At 39.7% G+C, this 19283-nt stretch overlaps 1 protein-coding gene and 1 long non-coding RNA gene across 2 annotated transcripts in view; one reads left to right on the top strand and one right to left on the bottom strand.

The window, feature by feature from the left end:
* The window catches only part of foxp4 (forkhead box P4), a 121289-nt gene that overhangs the window by 88564 nt on the left and 13442 nt on the right, over window positions 1-19283 (bottom strand). The window lies entirely within an intron of this gene.
* Window positions 12199-13508, top strand: LOC144057013 (uncharacterized). Its single transcript, XR_013295154.1, has 3 exons — window positions 12199-12268; window positions 12516-12628; window positions 13244-13508. It is a non-coding gene; the product is annotated as an uncharacterized LOC144057013 (long non-coding RNA).

Genomic DNA, 19283 nt, shown 5'->3' with positions numbered 1-19283 from the left:
AATCAACACCAACCAAAGCCTGTTCAACATAACTGTTAGTTTTCTGCCCTTCTTGCTCTTTTCATCACACTTTTTTTTGTCTCACATTGCACATATTATACTGCATTATATTAAAACATGAATAATTTCTTCGCCGTTTCTCATTGCATTAAAAAATGACTTCTTTATAATTTATCACAGAAAGAAAAAAAAATCTTTGTTATATAGTGACAAGCATCCTAATTAATAAAAGTAGAAGGAACATTGAGAGTAGTTGTACTAATTTGGAACATACTAATATTAATAGAATAATTTATGGCACAGTATAAATAAATTAATAGAGTAATTCGTTTGAAAAAGGGATGCCTTCCATTCAATTTAAGACCAAAAAAAATAACGTCTGCCTCTCAGACAAGGACATTAATAAGTGCTCGATCACCAGAACAGAAAAGGAAGCGACAAACTAAACATGCACTGCTCACTTTTAAAACACATCAATATTTCAGCTCCTTTATAAAAATTTGATGAGCAACACTTGTATTTCCTGCCTTGTTATTTTCATGTGCTGTTTAAGGACTTTTGATTGGTACATTTGTGCAGGATCTGCATTATATGTTTTGACTTTTCAATGAGAGCGCTCTTATACAAAAATAGAGGAAGTAAAAAAAAGAGAGGACTGGGTCATTACCATCCTTATTACTCCTCATTAAAATACAACCCTCACAAAGACATTTTTCTGCGTGTGCGTGTGTGAGCACAAGTGACCACGCAATTGCATGCTGTGGGTGTTCCTGATGTGCATGTGCGCGTCAATATCCAAAAGTGACAAAAAGGAACAATATAATTGGAGAAATGTACGCAGTAATAATAGGTATTCAGAAAATGATAATTCATATTAAACAGGGTGCACAAAGTCAGCCTCATTTGCATGTTTTAGATTATATGCATTTCAAAAGTAATTTCCGCGGGGCATATGAATGACATTAATTCCCGGGCGGGTTCTGCTATAGACCTCAAACTATCAAACACTCAAACATTTAACAGATGAAAAAAAAAAAAAAAGAGGGAGCTTGTGCCTGGGCGAGGGGACATTTCAAGGTTAAAGTGATTTATTTTATTTTTTTTCTCCAAACTTTGTGCTTGCTTTATTTAAAGTTAGTCCTGGGCTAATTTGGAGAGTTTGGCTATTTGTTCAGTTGTACAGTATGCATGAGTGTGCTTTCCGGTACCAGTCTGAGAAAGACTCTTCTCTTCCTATTCAGCAGCGTTTCCTCAGCAATAATCCTGAATAGCTGTGACTCACACTGAGTCATGTGCCTGTGTCAGCTCCAGAGCCAGACAAGCAAAATCCAGCAAAGACAAGACTCCAGGCGCCCACCAAAAGTGACCCCAACGCAGCGAGGGGAAAGGAAAAGTGATGAAAAAGGATGTGGCGAGCGAGGGGAGGGGGAGGATTGTGGACGAGCGATAGACAGAGGGTTCCCTCTCCTCGCCTGCCCGGGCCGAGAGGAAGAGCCCGGGGCAGGAAACAGGCTGGATGAATGGATGATTCCAGTGGAAAACTTGGGATGCCACGGACGACATTCTTGTCTTATAAGGGAATCTAGTCCGAAGCCACATTACAACACTCGCTGGATGCACGCGTCCGTCACGTTGACACATGGCCGCACGTCGAGCTTAATGTTACATGAAAGTGGAGAGCTGCGCATGTGTGTCTTTTGTTTGTGGCTTGTCTTTGTCTGTAAACAGCGATGCCGCTTAGTATGTCATTATCCCATTAAGAATTGATGCTTTCTGTACAAAGGCTTCAAAGCGGTTTGTTTGCCAGCGCGTCAGGCTCGACAAACAATAACAACCACAAAGCACACACACGCTCGATGCGGCTCACACACGTGCATGCAACAAATGCAAAATAAGAAGAGGATCGCTGGTGGAGTGTTTTAGGCCGGCTACACATACATTATATGCTCCATGCAGCCCCGCTAATCCAAACACAACATTCTGATTAATATTGTGTTTGTGGAATGAATACGAGTTAAGCTATTTGTATCCATCTCAGGGGGCGGCCATTTTGTCAATGTTGATTGAAAATGACATCATAGTTGCTCAGGACGCAGGTAAGGACCAATCACGGCTCAACTATTTTCTAAGTTTGCTCTTGTGATGTTCACAAGTTGAGCAGTTATTGGTCGTCACCTGAGCAGGTGTGATGTCATTTTTAGAATACAGCAAGTGGCAAAATGGCCGCCCCCTAACATGGATAAAACAGGTGGATTTTCCTGCTTAATTCATATTCCCCAAATGCAATATCAATCAAAATGCTTTTTAGACACATTATTGTAAAGGACTTTTTTTTCATTGGCTTTCCATTTAAGTATTCATTATTTACAACAAAAAATCTTCAAGAGCGGGTAAAGCCAACACCCCTAGTCACTTGATTCCGTGGACTGTGACATGAACGGAATGTAGCCAATCACAGAACAGCTCTGACTGTTAATTGGTCCAACAGCTCTTAGTTCATTTTTTTGTTCAATTTAAGAAGGTCCACACATATTAGTTAGGGCCTTATATTGGTAGACAGGCGTCCGTGTACTCAGTGTAAAAATGGGTGCATTTTCATTTCCGTGCCCGGGCATGTCTAGTTTAGCGTATTTGTGTTCAGTAGACCACGCTGTGTCTTGATAGGTGTTGCAACATATTCGATTGCACACTACTTGTGCAGGTAGTGTCACGTGATTTTGGTGTATTTAAACTAGCCACAGGCTGATTTGTGGTGGAAGTCATCGCATTTCAATCTCATGCATGGACCCCAACGAGTCAATTTCTGCTTCTGCAATTTCAACCATCGTATGCGCTTTGACCACTTTTGATTTTAAAGGGGCCAAGAGTCAGCGACGTTCCATCCCACAATGGCACCAATCCCCTCTTCTATCTGCACTAGTCAAGCAAATACGGCCCAGTGCCAGTTTCAGGTATTTAAAGGGTTAAAACCCAAAAAGCTGCAACGCCACATCGTGAACCAACAATGGCCTGGTATCATCTCAAAGTAAGCCCGTGTTACTCACTATGCTGCCACTAGAATGACTATCTGGGATTTGGTAGGGCTCCACTGCTGTTACGTACAATATAAACCAGCATTATTGTATAGTCTTCAACGGCAACATAATCTCTCATTAGCAAGCGTTGGTAGCTGTAGGTGATTTTATGGAATGTGACTTCAGAGAGTGCAAAATGGGAAGATGGAGGCCAAGAGAGTAGATCTTAGGGTCAGTGAAGGAGGGATAATGTGAGCCTGGGAAACATGTTTGTTTCCTCACTTTTTCTCTTTCATATTGTTCCCAGCCAGTCAAAGCAGATCTGTTCATCCGACACACAAGAGGATTAGAGTGTGTCAGACACAAATCATTACACACACATAACCATGTTCATATAGCACCAAAGCTTGAAACATGCCTTCAGGCGGCCATGTGGCGTACGTATTGAATAAGATGTGTCCGTCTTCCCCAAATGACCAACGGGGTGCGCGGCTCGGAAGCGGTCCACTCTGCTCCGTCGATACGCCGCCGCTCGGCCTATTCAGCGGCAAAGAGCCTTCCTGCAGCTTCAGCTCTCCGCACTCGATCGATGTTATGAGCAATGCGGACAAACTGCTGCTAAACAGACGGCCCTCGCCGCTGCACCGGCTCCCCCAGGGTTAGATCGTTCCACTAATGGAGGACTCTGCTGGGGCCCCCGATGGCCCCTGACCACCAAACAGGCCCCAAGGACTCACTTCCCCATTCATTTTTCAATCTCTTTCACAGTCATCTCTCCATTGTTTTTCCCCGTCCGCACAACTGTATTGACTTCAGCCTCGACGGGCCGCCGACGCTTCCTCGTTTGCGTTTGTCAAAAATACAAGAGGGCCCTCGGAACGCAAACAGGTTGGCTATTGCGCAACTATTTATTATTTTGATGTCAAATATGGCCCATAAAGACAATTAAAGCACTTCTTAGAATGCTGAAACTGCCGATTAGGCCTTGCGGATTGATCAGTGCACTTTGTGTGTGTGCAGGAAGTAAACGGCAGATCAACAAAAATCACATCTGCTGTCATTAATTATACAACACAGTGCAGAAACCAGGAGATTTCAGCTCCCCACCAACTAAAAAGGGTTACATTCAGATGCAATGGTTTATGGAATATCAAAAAGGGGTTTGGTGAGTCAATCACAGGGGTTCGGTGAAGGGGTCAAGACGTACATGACTTGCTTGGCCTGGCTGTGCTGCAGGGAATGCGCTCACAAGTCGATTTGTGACTGTTGTGATGGTACGTCGTGTGATTTCTTTATTATTATAAACCCTTCATAATAACTATGTTGAGCAAAAAGTGGCCACACTAATATGTAGAGTATAAATTCACATAGATTGCCAATAATATGTATTCGCATGTATGGATTACCATGAATAATGTAACGTATGGTGTTCCACAGGGTTCCATTCTGGGGCCTCTGCTATTTTCAAAATACCTATGTACAAAAAATATATATTTTTTCGGTGAATGCGCATAGGAAACTGGTGGGGTTCAGTACCTCCAACAAGGTTCTGAACCACTGACTTAAAGGCATAAAATGGGGTCAGATACGGCAGATTTATATTTTTGATTATATTGTACTTATCACATACAACTTTGAGGTCATAATGAATGTTTTAACAAATATATAACAAGGAGTGATCTGTGAGTTTTATCATTTGTTGTATTTGCATTATTTAGTCCATTGTTAATCAGCTGTTTGTTTGTTTTTACAAATTAGATCCATATATATATATATAGTAATATTAGTAATATTCTGAGAAAAAATTCATACATTTACCAAATATAAACTTGCACATATGCGCCATTATGTGGCAAATTTGCGAGACAAAAACTAACAAATTTACGAGAAATAAACTCCGATATTTGATATGATATGGTTAATCTCTGCTAAAGCAAATACTACCTCAGATCTCCCTATTTGAACACCCAACCGAAAAGTATAATTTAACGAGTTCTTCCACCGTAGGCATTTTACAAACTTGGGAATTATTATTAAAAAGGCCATGTGTATTTTTCACAATTTTCTGATTTTATTTTTCTCGTAAATTTGCCACTTTATAATGTGACAAACCCGCGAGTTTATTTCTTGTAAATTTGTGAGGGTTTTTTTTCTCGGAATATTACCGCCCTCTAAAAAAAAACATTTATATGTGGCCCTCATCCCTCATTGTAGATTTTCAACTTCTGAGGGTCGACACATTTTAAGCTGAAAATCAGTTTACGGTATTTAAAGGGTAAAACTCTGGAAGAGATCCCTTACCGCAACATTACTGATTAGTCACTGGCTTTGCCTCTGCATTTGTTTTCTTTAATAACCGTGAAAGTAGCGAGCGGAGAAGAAGAAGAAAAAAACGCGCAATGGAAAGAACCGTCGCATTTGTCATTTCCGATTGTTTACCTTCTTCACTGCAAATTGATTTTTACATCTCCTCTTACTGGAATCTCTCTGCGCCGGACCGCCAGAACTGTCTGGCTGGGGCCTGATCTGCCAAGCCCGTCCTCCAGGCTTTATGAGCAAACTCTGGGGAGGACGTTTCAGCCTTTCAACTCACAAGTCATTGCAATGATACAATACTGCTTTTGTCCTGACCACCTTTGTTGTTTTCTTTCTCCCTCTTCCAACCGCCGCTTGCCGTCCGTTCTTCATGTCTCTGGCTTTCATGTCCTTCCATAAACCGGGCCTACTTGTCTGTCTGTAAGCCCACAAGGTGGACTTCACAGATCAGAGTTGGCTGCCGGAGGACACACGCATACTGAGAGACTCGATCTGACAGAGGAGCTTCAAGTACAGGCTAGGGTTACATTGTGGTGGTTGGGCGGTGCGCTGTGGTTCGGTTCTTCCTCGGTTCTGGTTTGCCTGCAGGGACCTCCAGTGAGTCAGGCAGCAGGCCTGAGCTAAACTAAGGCCGAGGCCAGGAATAGTCGTCGGCGCGCAGGGCAGCGCTAATGGTGTGTTTGTAAGGGTGAAGCCAAACAAACAAGGTGACGTTTGAATTGAAGGAGCAGGCAGATGTTGCTCACGCACACACAGGACAAAATAAACTTGCGGTGAGGGAAGCGCACCGTGTATATCTGGTACGGAATCTCAGCATCAGCTGCAGCCCTTACGCACGGATCTTCTATGTGTGTGTGCTCGTGCAAACTCAAGTTCCGCCATTTCTCACCACGTTAATGAGAAAAATGGCATCATCCGTAATTAATCCCCCAGGAGCAAGACCTCAACATGACCGTGGCACATACACATATACACAATCTCGCACACACGTACGGTAGCGTGGAATTGCGATGTGGAGTCAACATTTGGCAGGCAAATACGTTTAAATGTATTCTCAAAATACATTTGAACGTAAATGCAAATACGTTGGGATTTACTTCGAACCTACACAGCAGGGGTGCTCAAGTTCGGTCCTCCAGCCTGTTTTCCATGTTTCCCTCCTGCAGCACGGCTGAATCTAATGATCAGCTCGTCAGCAAGCTTTGCAGAAGCCTGATAACGATCCTGATCAGGAATCAGGTGTGTTAGTGGAGAGAAACATGGAACAACAGGCTGGATAGGCGGTCTCGAGGACCGGACTTGAGCACCCCTGCTACACAGTAAATTTTATAGAGTACATTTTATTCTAAAAAAAGAGTCTATTAAGTCCCACTCTAAACAGTAAAAAAAAGAGTCAAATAGCCTATTCAAGTTTCAAGTCAATTTTATTCAAAGTATTTTAACTGTGTACGAGAGAATTGGCCTATCTAATAAAATAAAATAAAAATTCCTCCACTCAGAGATTCTAATTCAATTATGGAAGGACATTTTTTAGTACATTTTATTATTAAAAAAAATTAAAAATATATTACACAAGGGTTGAGGAACGAAGTCACGACTTTCAGCTACTCTACCACCTGAACTATGCCACTTTACTGTTTGCTTAAATGCAAAAGGAGACCAAAGACATTCTCTCGTACACACAAAATTACGGAGTAAAATTTACTCTCTTCAAAGTGTAAATTTGACTCGTTTTAGAGTAAAATGTACCCTACAAAATTTACTGTGTACTTCCAAATACATTCAAACTTGTAGACTAAATGCTAAAAACGTAGCTAAATGCTAAAAACGCAGCATTTTTCCCATCTTGCGCCTGCGCAAGTCCCGTGGCATTAACTCTTTGACTGCCAAAAACGTTAAATAACGTTTAGTAAAATCCTATGGAGGAGTGCCAAAGACGTTAAAAGACGTTTTTTTCAAAACAGAGGTGAAACTAACCATTTTCTATTGTTGATTACTGAAAAACGGAATAAGGTAGAAACTAACTTTTTTTTCTGATGAAAGATGAGAGTCCAATCTTTCATTTGGTAGTATGTGTGTTTCCATAGTCCAAACACATAATTTTCTGTGGACCTTGAAAGATCAGTCAAAAATGCTTAAATCGGCTGGCACCCACGGCATCCCTTTTCTGAAAGCGTCTGGCAGTCAAAGAGTTAACGGGAAAAAAATGACGAACAAAAATCATGCATTTCAGACATAATTATAAATCATAACGATTATGAATAAACAATGTTTAATATTTTTTTTAAGTATTGTTATAAGTTATGTAGAAGCATGTTCGAACGCACTTGCAAAAATGTTGAAACATATTTATACGTTTAGACATATTTGCAAGTATGCATAAAATGTTTTAACGTAGCTGCAAATATGTTCGAACGTACTTGCAAATATGTTTTCGCACACTTGGAAATATGTACTTCAAGTATGTTTAAGAGTGTTTAAGCTTCTTTGGTCCTTCCTCGGGTCTCCTGACGGCCTCACGGCTCTGGCTGGGTTCTGAAGTGTTTGGTTTAGGTGAACGGTATGGGATTTTTTTTTATAGGTTTTAGGTGAACTAATGAATACACACACACTCGCACGCACATACACATATTTACCCATATACAAAATAAAAAATTATTTTAAAAAATTTAAAAAAAATAAAAAAGAGAGAGAGAAATGGTGATGACATGTCAAATCGGTAAAATTACCGAATGAACAATACTGAGCTCTCCAGAGAGAGAGAGAAAAAAAAGAGTGTTTAAGCTTGCATATATATTCGAATGTATTTAGATATGCAAATATGTTTGAACATACATAGCTTGAACATAGTATTAACAGATATAAATATGTTTAAACACATTTGCAAATACGTTCCAACTTACTTGCAAATATATTTGAACATATTTGCAAGTGCATTCGCGCGTACTTAGATATTCACATACTTGTAATATGTTTAAACGTACTCGAAAAGTTGTACTTGAAAACATCTTTACCTTCAAACACACTTGCAAATAAATACATTCAAACGTATTTAAATATGTTCAAATGTATTCATGAGTATGTTCGAGCGTATTTAAATTAAATAAAAAATAAAAAAAAGTTCCCCACGGGGAAAATAAAAGTATATCGTATCGTATCGTATCGTTTAAACAGATTTGCGAATACTTTTGAAAGTATTTTCCCGGTCAAAAATGTTGACTCCACATTGGCAGTTACACTTTCGTACACACACACTAACACACATAGCACAAGTGTGTACAGTGTGTTGATAGCTGAAAAATCTAAAGGTTCCGTGTTTGCGCGCGTGTGTGTGTGTGTGTACAGGAGCATGCGAGTGAAATGGAGCCTAATTATGGTTATAATATTATTCTGTGCATGTGTGTGTGTGTGTTTGTATGTGTGTGTGTGTGTGAACACGTGGTAAACAATCATTTACAGCATTTAGCCCACAATTACAGCCTTCTCAACCTCGCCTACACAAAGCGCTTGAACTCACTCCAACCTCTTGTAGCGACAAATCCAAATGGAGCTTTGCCACATAAAATGTCTGCCCATGTGTGTGCGTGCGTGTGTGTGTGTGTGTCATATACAGAATTGAGCGGCCATTAGGGTCAATATTTTTGCAAAATTGCTGCCTTTGTCGCACGTCGACTCTCCTTCACTTAAAAGCGTATTTCATGCAAGCGGTTTGAAAAGCAAAGACGTGCGACAAAACCAGGCAATCATTTTGTCGGCGTAGAAGTGAACGGCTGGGCAAAGAGTCATACAACACACACACGCACACACACGCGCGCTCCCTGCCCAGTGTTTGTGGTGGCGCAGCACATCTGGTAACATCTGGATGTATTTGAGACATGTTTACATTTCCAAAATGCTGAAAAAAACGTCGACCAAAAGACACAAGTTAGAAAAATAGTGCAGGTACCAGAAGAATATTGAAGAAAGCAACTGGTCCCAGATGGGGATTGTTTCCAACCTACCACAGTAGACGTACACACAACGTCGCAAACCATTCGTTTGGATCTCAGGCCAACAATAACCGACGTTTGCGCTGCGCTAATTGGCAAACTACAGCCTCCTTATTTTGGGGACTTTTTGTCCCATTGAGCTTCCTTTACCTTGAAACAGACGCAAGCGTTGCCGGTTGACAACCGCTCTTACGCACTCAACGCTGCACACAATCGTTCCCGCCAACACATACACCCCATCCGCTCAGACACACGCACACAAACACACGCACGCACACGCAGGAAAACAGCTGCATTTTCATTTTTCTTCCCCTAAATGACGAAAACACAAAAACAGTTGGACTTCATTCAGCCTAATCAAAGCTGACATGGAGTACGGCTCTGTGAGATGATGTCAGCAATGAGGGGAAACGCACACACACACACGCACACACACATACACACACAAAGTCCATAGGATGTAATTTCAGTGACTGGGTGTAATTTACCAGTGTAAGTTGAAACCAGACAGGAAAACGTGTGCGATTCCAGCAAAATATATTGAGGCGGAGTATATAAACACAAACACGCAAAACAGCAGCCGTATAGTCAAAGTTAGTCATAGATTGATATGATTTTATCAGGACCGATAACGATTATTAGTAATCAAGGAGGCTAATAACCAAAATTTTGAAGCTGATATTCACTTGCAGCAAAAGAGAAAATATTAGGGTCAATATTCAAGAACGTGACTTTGCTGAAGTGACATTAAGCATATTTGTTTAAAAAACCCTAGATACCGACAATAGTCAAAATGCCAAATATCGGCACAGAAAATCGGCCCGGCCGATAATCGGTCAATCCCTAGTCGAAGTATAGTCGAGTGGATTATTTTGATAATCGATTGGCTGTGGATTAATCGACTAGCTTTGACATCAATAAATGCCGACATCTGTCAAAATGCCAAATATGGGCACTGATAATCATCCCAACAATAATTGGTCTCTCACTAGTCAAAATATGCTCTAGACTTGACAGTCAATTATTTTGATAACCTATTAGTTGTCGATTAATCAGTTAACTTTTACACTCATAGATGCCTATATCGGTCAAAATGCCAAATATCGGCACCGATAATTGGCCCAGGTGATAATCGGTCTACGTAGTCAATAGTATACTAAACACTTGAAACCAATTATTTTGATAATTGATTAGTTGTTGATTAATTAATTAATTTTGACATACCTAGATGCTGGCAATATGGGCACTGATAATCAGCCCAGCCAATAATCCGTCTCTTCCTAGTTAAAGTATACTATAGACTTGACAGTCGATTATTCTGATAATCAACTAGTTGTCAATTAATCAATTAATTTTGACACCCATAGATGCTGACATTGGTCAAAATGCCAAATATCGGCACTGATAATCGGCCCGGCTGATAATCGGTCCATCCCTAGTATGCTAACAACTTGTGCGAAATGACTGCAGGTATCTGAGCTGCCACAAACACATTGGAATTGATGCGGAATGACTTTTTGATTGGAGTCCCACACAAAGTGTCCTTGGGATGGTTGTAATCCTCTCAGGTATTCCACTTTCCCATGGCCCACCCTAACCTCTGCTCACTCACACGCACACACGCAGGGGAGATTATTAAAGCAACCTCGTGGCACACGGAGCTTTCTGATGGATTTAACATCAGGAATGATTGTTAACTTTGAGCACTAAAAAGACTTGGAGTGACTCCTGAGAGAAGAAAAAAAAGGAAAAGAAAATGGTGATCCGGCCAGACGCTTGGATCACATGACAACCGGGCCGCAGCTGCAAGGACCCCTGGGAAAAGGGCCCGTCGCCATCCCTCAGATCACGCTGAGTCGGGAGCCAAGCCGTCATGACGCCATGCGTCCGTACCAAGACACCATTTAGTCGCAGAGTAGGAGAAAAAAAAAAAACGGTATCACAGTCAAGTGGTGAAATAAAAATAAAAGTTAATCACCGTGAAATAGATGAAACCTATTAAGAGGAACGTATGCTGAAGGTGACAGAAGAAATTAATTTAGCTCAACTATTGAGACCCTTACCTCCACCCCGCTATAGGATTTCCACCAAACTAATTATCACGCTCCACTTTCAGAAATAATAAGAAAAGTGCTTAATAGGTCCGGATTTACCCTGGCATTCATATGTCCATTTAACGTGCCCGCACACTCCTGCCTTAATGCAATTTCACATTCATGATTTCAAATAGGGGAAGGAATTATATTTCGAGTGCTGTCAGGATTAGAATATACAAGCGGCAATATTAAAAGATTGTTAGGTTAGCCTGAGTGGCTGAAAGCAAGGTAAAGATGTTCAATAATGTTTTTGTCACACTTGAGGACAAAGGAGAAAATGACAATGAAAGCGCAGCGATCTGATTAATCTTCCCTCGCTGTATATTAATTTTCTCCCCTTTCTGATTTATGCTGCTTGAGATTTTAATTTTTAACCAGAGCGCAGATATGAGGACGATCGAGCAAGCCAGCAACTCAAGTCTGTTGATTTAGTCAGTCTGTGTTGCCTTTAAGGCTTTTTCAATATGAAGAAGTTCATGGCTTTTAATAATAATCTTGAAAATATTTCTATGTCATTAAAAACAAGGTTTAGTATTTGTTTCATGTAAAATTACCCATTTTGATGTATGTATTATCGCCAAATTCTGATTCTGATGACGTATTTCCGGTTTGCTGGCTTCTTGACGATAGAAAATGTCCTCCACCGGAAGTTTAGTTTTTCTGCATTTTATTTTGCAAAGCGCACTTTTGTAACGCTCTTATTTTGACACTCGACTGGACAGGAAATAGTCTGTCGGCCATTTTAGACTCGCCGTTGACGAGTGGCCCTCATAATGAAAGCAGTGTAGAGTAGACTGTGCTTGATAGAGCTGATCACGTGCGCTATCAGCTGTGTGTTGTTTTCACCTCGTCTGTAAGTGCTATATTCACGGTAGAAAGTTATTCGGCAGTGTTGATTTTGTACTCTAACATATTTGAGCACATTGTGAAGTTTGTAGACTTAATTGTAACCACTTTGTTAACTTTATGTTTATCCTTCATGTTTATCCCGAACTTTCAAGCGGGTTTTTGCTGTAACTCAATTGCATGTAAGATGCTTGTACTTTAATTTATTTAATTAGACAGTCATTTATTGATGCATATTTGTTTGTTTTCTTTAGTTTCACTCTGGTTCCTACTGGATATGACAGTGCTGCTCAATAAAGCAATCGGAACTTGGACGCTACTTTGGCTCGCTGTTGACCTGTGTCCACCTACACACGCAAGGGAAACGGTACATTTTGTTTTTATTACACTTCATACATATGAGTGTGGATTTGAATGCTTATTTTCGTCTAATTGTGCGCTACAGTGTAGTACGTAGAGATGGACTTTTATTTTTGTAGTTCCCTTTTCACCACATGCTCATGAAGACAATTAAACACGCTGCAAGTGAACTCCACCGTCTTCATTTGTGGTTGATCACTAACATATTCGTTGAAAACAATACGGAGCCATTTGCCCCAATTAGAACAACATCCAAATGCTAGTATTGTTTCATCTCAAGCTTTATTTGAAATCTTTTTTCTTTTTTTGCGCTCGCTTCCCCACCACTCATTTGCATGGGAGCACCCAGGGCCATGAAAAAAAAAAATTCAAGTGAAATATGCAGGTTAGGCCAGTTTTGTTCATTATCAGAGCAATAAAACTTAAGCAGAGAATAAATAAATAAGAAGGCCCAACAAGCCCTTAAGATGGAGTTGATGTTTTATTATGTTTTTCATCATTTATTTATGCAATTCAATTAATCATGGAGAGTGTTCCATGAACAACATCTCTTATGTTTTGTTTTTTTTCTTTGAAAATGCACTCGTGTTCATCTCTGCCTCCCGCCTCGCCAAATCTTAAGGAATCGAGCAAAGGAGCAAAGGAATGATTGTTCGACATCCGCTGCTGAGCTTCCTGTCAAAATCAACTTGTCATAACTCACACTGTTGAGTCATCACATGTAACAACTCAAGTCAGACTGCTCTTGTCTAGTCTGCATTGTGTTTGACCATTCATCATTTTTGTCTTTTGAAGAAAAAAAAGCCCTATTTTTGAATATTGAGATGGACATTAAGACATTTTTTCCAATCAGATTCATCGATTAATCGACAAAATAATCGCCAGATTCAACGATTAACTCATTCCCCGCCATTGACATAAAAAATTAATTTGAACAATTTCTATTAGTATAACATTTTTTTTCACTTTTGTGAGCAAGAGTATAAAAACCTAGATTTTTTTATTGTACATTTAGAACAGATATAACATTTGTGATTAATCGTGAGCTAACTAGTGAAGTCATGCGATTAATTACGATTAAAAAATGTAATCGCCCGATGCCCCTAATTTTGAATAATCTTTTCTTTTAAAAATAAGTTAATAAATAAAAGATTATTTAAAAATTTGGGGTGTCAAGTTAATACTTTTTTTAATCGTAATTAATCACATGACTACACCAGTTAATTCAGAGTTAATCAAAAATGTTATATCTGTTCTAAATGTACAATAAAAAAAAGTTTTTCTAGGTTTTCATACTCTTGTTAAAAGAAGTGGAAAAAAATGTTAAACTGATAGAAATAGTTAAAAAATATTTTTTACGTCTATAGCCATCAATGGCAGTGAATGAGTTAAAATAAGTGTTGGTTAAAGCCCTACTCGTATCTACTTTCTATTTTATTTGATCAATCTTAATCTTTTTTTTTTTACTTTAGCGGTGCAACCATTCATCAATTGACAACCAATCAAAAATCAAATAATTAAAAATGATTTTTCGATCAATCAACAGTCCAAATACTCACATACGACAGTAAATATTCTCAGCCCTCTATGAAAATAAGACATTTACAAATGTCTGCTTTAACTTTGGCAATTATCAATATTTTAGCCAATTTTGTGAGATGTTCGCAACCAAACCAGTAAACAAATCATCAAAAAAAAAAAGCATGTCAATTTGATAAAAATGTCTTAAAATAGATGGAAAGTAAAACATGTCTAAATAAAATACGATTAATCGACAAAATAATCAACATATTTATGGATATGATTCAAATAATCCTTAGATGTAGCCCTACTCTCATCTATTCTGTATTTTAGTCTAACCATTTGAATATTTGAGTAATTAGGTATTTTTAAAAAAAAAATAGCATCAAAAATCCCAATTGTGAGAGCAGTGAACTTCCTAAAATGCACACAATCTCAAACACAAGAACAATCGTGTAAGAAATGAAAAGTGAGCACATGGATGAGCTGCTCTCCCAACGCTGGTCAGTTGTTCCACTGTTAAACAGATGAGGCATACTTTCACACTTTTTCCAAAACTTTTTAACGGTGGCTTCTTGGCCTCTGCAGTCATGTCAGCAAAGCGTCTATTAAAACCGCATGTGGGCCCAGCCCGCCGACACACACACACATGCACACGCACACTCCGCCTTTCAACGCTGAACTTCTAACCTCCAGCTACGCCGCCCACATCTGGGCTTTGGAGGTAAAATGTCCGCAACGGTCCCGCATAGACGTCGTCTGAGGAGATCAAAATACACACAGAAGCTGGCATCGCCAAGGATTTCATTTCATAGTTCTTATATGTATATATTTTGAGAAAAGACGGTGTCAAAATTAATCGAGTAATTAACATAATAGATTATCAAAATAATCAACTGTCAAGTCTTTATCGTACTTTGATTAGGGAGGGACAAATTATTGATCAGGCCGATTATCTGTGCCAATATTCGGCGTTTTAATTAATGTCGGAAGCTACGCGTGTCAAAATTAATCGATTATCAAAATAATCGACCGTCAAGCCTTTAGCATACTTTGGCTAGCGATTGAGTGATTATCAGATGGGTCGATTATCGGTGCCAATATTTGTCATTTTAGGCAAATGTCAGCAATGAATCGATTAATCAACAACTAATCGATTATCAGAATAATCAACTGCCAAGTCTTTAGCATACTTTGAATGTGGCCACGCAGCTTATCAGCCGGGCTGTTTGTCCGATATTTGGCATGTTGACAAATGTCGGCATCTAGGGGTGTCAAAATTAATCGATTATCAAAATAATCGACCGTCAAGCCTTTAGCATACTTTGACTAGGGATTGAGTGATTATCAGACGGGTCGATTATCGGTGCCAATATTTGTCATTTTAGGCAAATGTCGGCAATGAATCGATTAATCAACAGCTAATCGATTATCAGAATAATCAACTGCCAAGTCTTTAGCATACTTTGAATGTGGCCACGCAGATTATCAGCCGGGCTGTTTGTCCGATATTTGGCATGTTGACAAATGTTGGCATCTAGGGGTGTCAAAATTAATCGATTATCAGAATAATCGACTGCCAAGGTTTAAGCATACTTCGACTAGGGATTAGAATTATCAGCCCGGTTGATTTTGGTGCTAATATTTCGCATTTTGATGAATGTCGGCATCGATTAATCGACTTTAGCATACTTGATTGATGGGACGATGCAGATTATCGGTGCATATATTTGGCATTTTGTCAGCATCTAGGGGTGTCAAGATTAATCGATTATCAGAAGATTATCAGAATAATCAACTGCCAAATCTTTAGCATACTTTATTGATGGGGTGACGCAGATTAACAGTGCAGATATTTGGCATTTTGACGAATGTCGGCATCTAGGGGTGTCAAAATTAATCGATTGTCAGAATCATCGACTGCCAAACTTTGACTAGGGATTAGACTGATTATCAGACGGGTTGATTTTCAGGGCTGCTGATATTTGGCATTTTGATGAATGTCGGCATCGATTAATTGACAATCGGCTGTCAAGCCTTTAGCATATGGTGACCAATGGTATTGGATAATAAGCTAGCGATAAGCTCCAATTTGGCTCCCACATTTTAGTCCGTGCGGCTAAAATGTGGGAGCCAAATTAATCGGCTTTTCAATATGCACAAGGCAGTTTCAATTAGAATAGACACAGACTCGCACGTCACTTTCACGTAGGCTTTAAATAAGTCGAGATAGCCATCAGGAAGATCTGATTTTAGCCTGCCAGCCGCACAAACACATGTAAAATAAGACACAGTGGCACATTATTTAAAAAAAAAAAAAAACTGAAAGAAAGACCCCCCCCTGTCACACGCTGATGCGTATCTGGACAAGTCCGCCCGAGATAAAGTCACTCGACAACTACAGCAATCGATGGAAGTAATTTATTTACCTCGCGGGGCAATATCTGCTCTGTGGGGAGATTTGGCAAGCCGGCGTGAGTGGTGTGTAAATGAATCGAGCAGCAGAGCCGTGCATAAGTCCATAAAACAAGCAGAGGTTCAAGCGGCTCACATTATACGCACGCGCGCACGCGCACGGCAAAGGTCCAACACTAAAACCACTTCTCCTAGAAACACAAGAGACATGAAACGTCATCTCGCTTCCATTACTGTCATGTGACATCCCTGGATACCACTAAAAAGTGTGTGTGTGTGTGTGTGGTGGAGGGGGGGGCAATCTTGATTTCTCTTTCTTTCCATTCAAAAGCAACACGCCTCGTCCACGGCCCTTAACTTTAACTCAATGAAATAAAAGGCACTTCACTAAGCCTCAATGGCGTCCGGCACACACGCGCGCACGCACGCACACACGCGCGCACACACGCACACTTATCCCCCACCTCCTCCGATGCTCATGCATATGCATTTTCATTGTGATTTATGCACCCTGGCGGGGGTGTGGGCCTATCTGAGCGCAGGGCCGACACACAGGTCAGCTCATTTGTAAATCACTTGCCTATTTATGGCTGTTGTTTGGAGTGTTTGGAAGGAATGGAGCTGAATGTTGGTGGCTGTAAATTTGGCCTGTTTGGAAAAGGTCGCAAGTGTGGAACCGATTTGCAAGTACGCGCTTTAACAAAAGGCGCAACGATTAATTGCCAACTAATTATTCATCGATAATTGTTTTGATAATCGATGAATCGTTTTGATAACTTTTGTTTTTAAAATTGTCCAGACGAAATATTCTCCGATTTCTGTAGTGCTCCATGAAACAATTAGTTTTACTGTGGAAAACAACGATCAAAGTTTTGGCCTTTTTTCCTCGCGTTACAGGCCAAACCAGTAACTTCATCATGATTCATATGTTTTTGCACTGTTCATTTAAAATCGTATCCTGGTTTTGTAAAAAGATGGAAATTCATCAATTAAAAAAAAAATGAAAATAATCGATTACTGATATAATCGTTTTACTGTAATGTATTTGCAAAAACCTGCCGATGAAAAATGTTTACTCCTCATTGGCGGTTACACACTTCCATAGGTCAAACATCTAAACAGACTCTTAACTCATTCACTCTCAGCCATTTTCACTGAAGCAACCCCCTTCACTCCCGGCTGTTTTATTGGATTTTGACTGATTTTGCCAGGCCCACATACTATTGTGTTCTATTGCTAGAAACATGTGTTCTATAAAAACATGGAACCTACCAAAAGAGTAGAAAAAAGAGGGGGATGGGGTTCAATTTGTATCGGTTTCCATTTTGCAGCAATTAGCATTTGGATTTGGACTATTGCTTTAAATGACTTCTTCAGGTCAGAGGCTGCATCAAAGCCTTCTGTATGCTCAAACAAACAAACAAAAAACCCCATAAAAAACGTATAAATATGCTTTTGGGACCATTGCATTATTTAAAATAAATACGTTTTATACGTTTTTGGGAGCAAATGAGGTGATTACGCTGATGACTGTATTTATTGAAGTCAAGTGTTTTTTTGTTTTTGTTTTTTAGCACCGCAGGTTCCTTATGTGCGCTTGTGAGTGTGTGTTCTGCTGACTCCTGGTGCCAAGCGGCGGTCTGACGAGGCACTTTGAAGGAGGAAGTTGCCTCACTTTCTGACCTCTCGTATTATTCCCAGCCTCAAAAAAAAAATCCTAAAGAAAGACGCCTTCCCAACAGGAATGGAAGCGCAACCCCATGCCATGGATTATGGGGAAAAAGTGTGACAAAAAAAGTACACCCAAAGACGTGTTGGGGTTGAACATTCAGTGCTTGTTGCTCCTCCCACCTCTCCCGAACAACAGATTTTGGGTTAATAGGGCAGCTGCTGGTCCCCACCCCCCCAAACCACCCAAACCCTCCCCTCCTCCGTTAGTTTGCTCCCTGAGACCCTTCCAAAAAATAAAGCCCACGAGGACACATGTTGTTTCCAAATTGTCATCGATGCGCATGTGAATGGAAAAGTTGAAAGCATCTTGATCTGGCCGCTGTTTTCTCTCGGCTACCAAATACATTTTGCCAAGATGATCTAAACATTTTGCAAAGTTGACAAGTATCTATATTTGCCCAAATGCCAGAATGATTTCATACTGCATGACGACCACCGACCACATGCAGGTTGTTGACATTACTTTTGTGAACGTTGGTTTTGTATGAACTCCTTCTTTTAAAATGAATGTAATCTTTAAGCGAAACGTTTCTAAAAGTAGCCATTCATCTGTTTGTTGTGTTTATGTAACATAAGGCAATCATACTGTATGTATATTGGGTCCACAGATCATACCGGCACTCCGAAGGAAACCATAACTATGATGTGTTCCTTGACAAAAATGAGACCTGGAGGCATCAAAATCAATAGATTAATTGACAAGTAATTGGTTATCAAATTCATTAACAAACTATTTTATGAATAATTTCATCCTTTCAACAGGATTTCTATCGTCTTTCATGAAAGCACACGGTTGACATCAAATTAGGACTGTTTGTCACTATTTATTCATTCGATTATTGTATTTATTATTGCATCGATTAATCGAATAATCTGATCCCATTTTGTTTTGCATTAAAGTGTATTACAATTACAATTACAATTCCCCTACCCCTTTCTTTTATTATTATTATGTTTTTTTTTTTAACCAAATATTATAGTTAATTTGAAATAAC

Source organism: Vanacampus margaritifer, chromosome 8, assembly GCF_051991255.1.
Source record: "Vanacampus margaritifer isolate UIUO_Vmar chromosome 8, RoL_Vmar_1.0, whole genome shotgun sequence".
In the NCBI taxonomy this organism is placed as follows: Eukaryota; Metazoa; Chordata; class Actinopteri; order Syngnathiformes; family Syngnathidae; genus Vanacampus; species Vanacampus margaritifer.
This window is presented reverse-complemented; position numbering and strand designations above follow the sequence as displayed.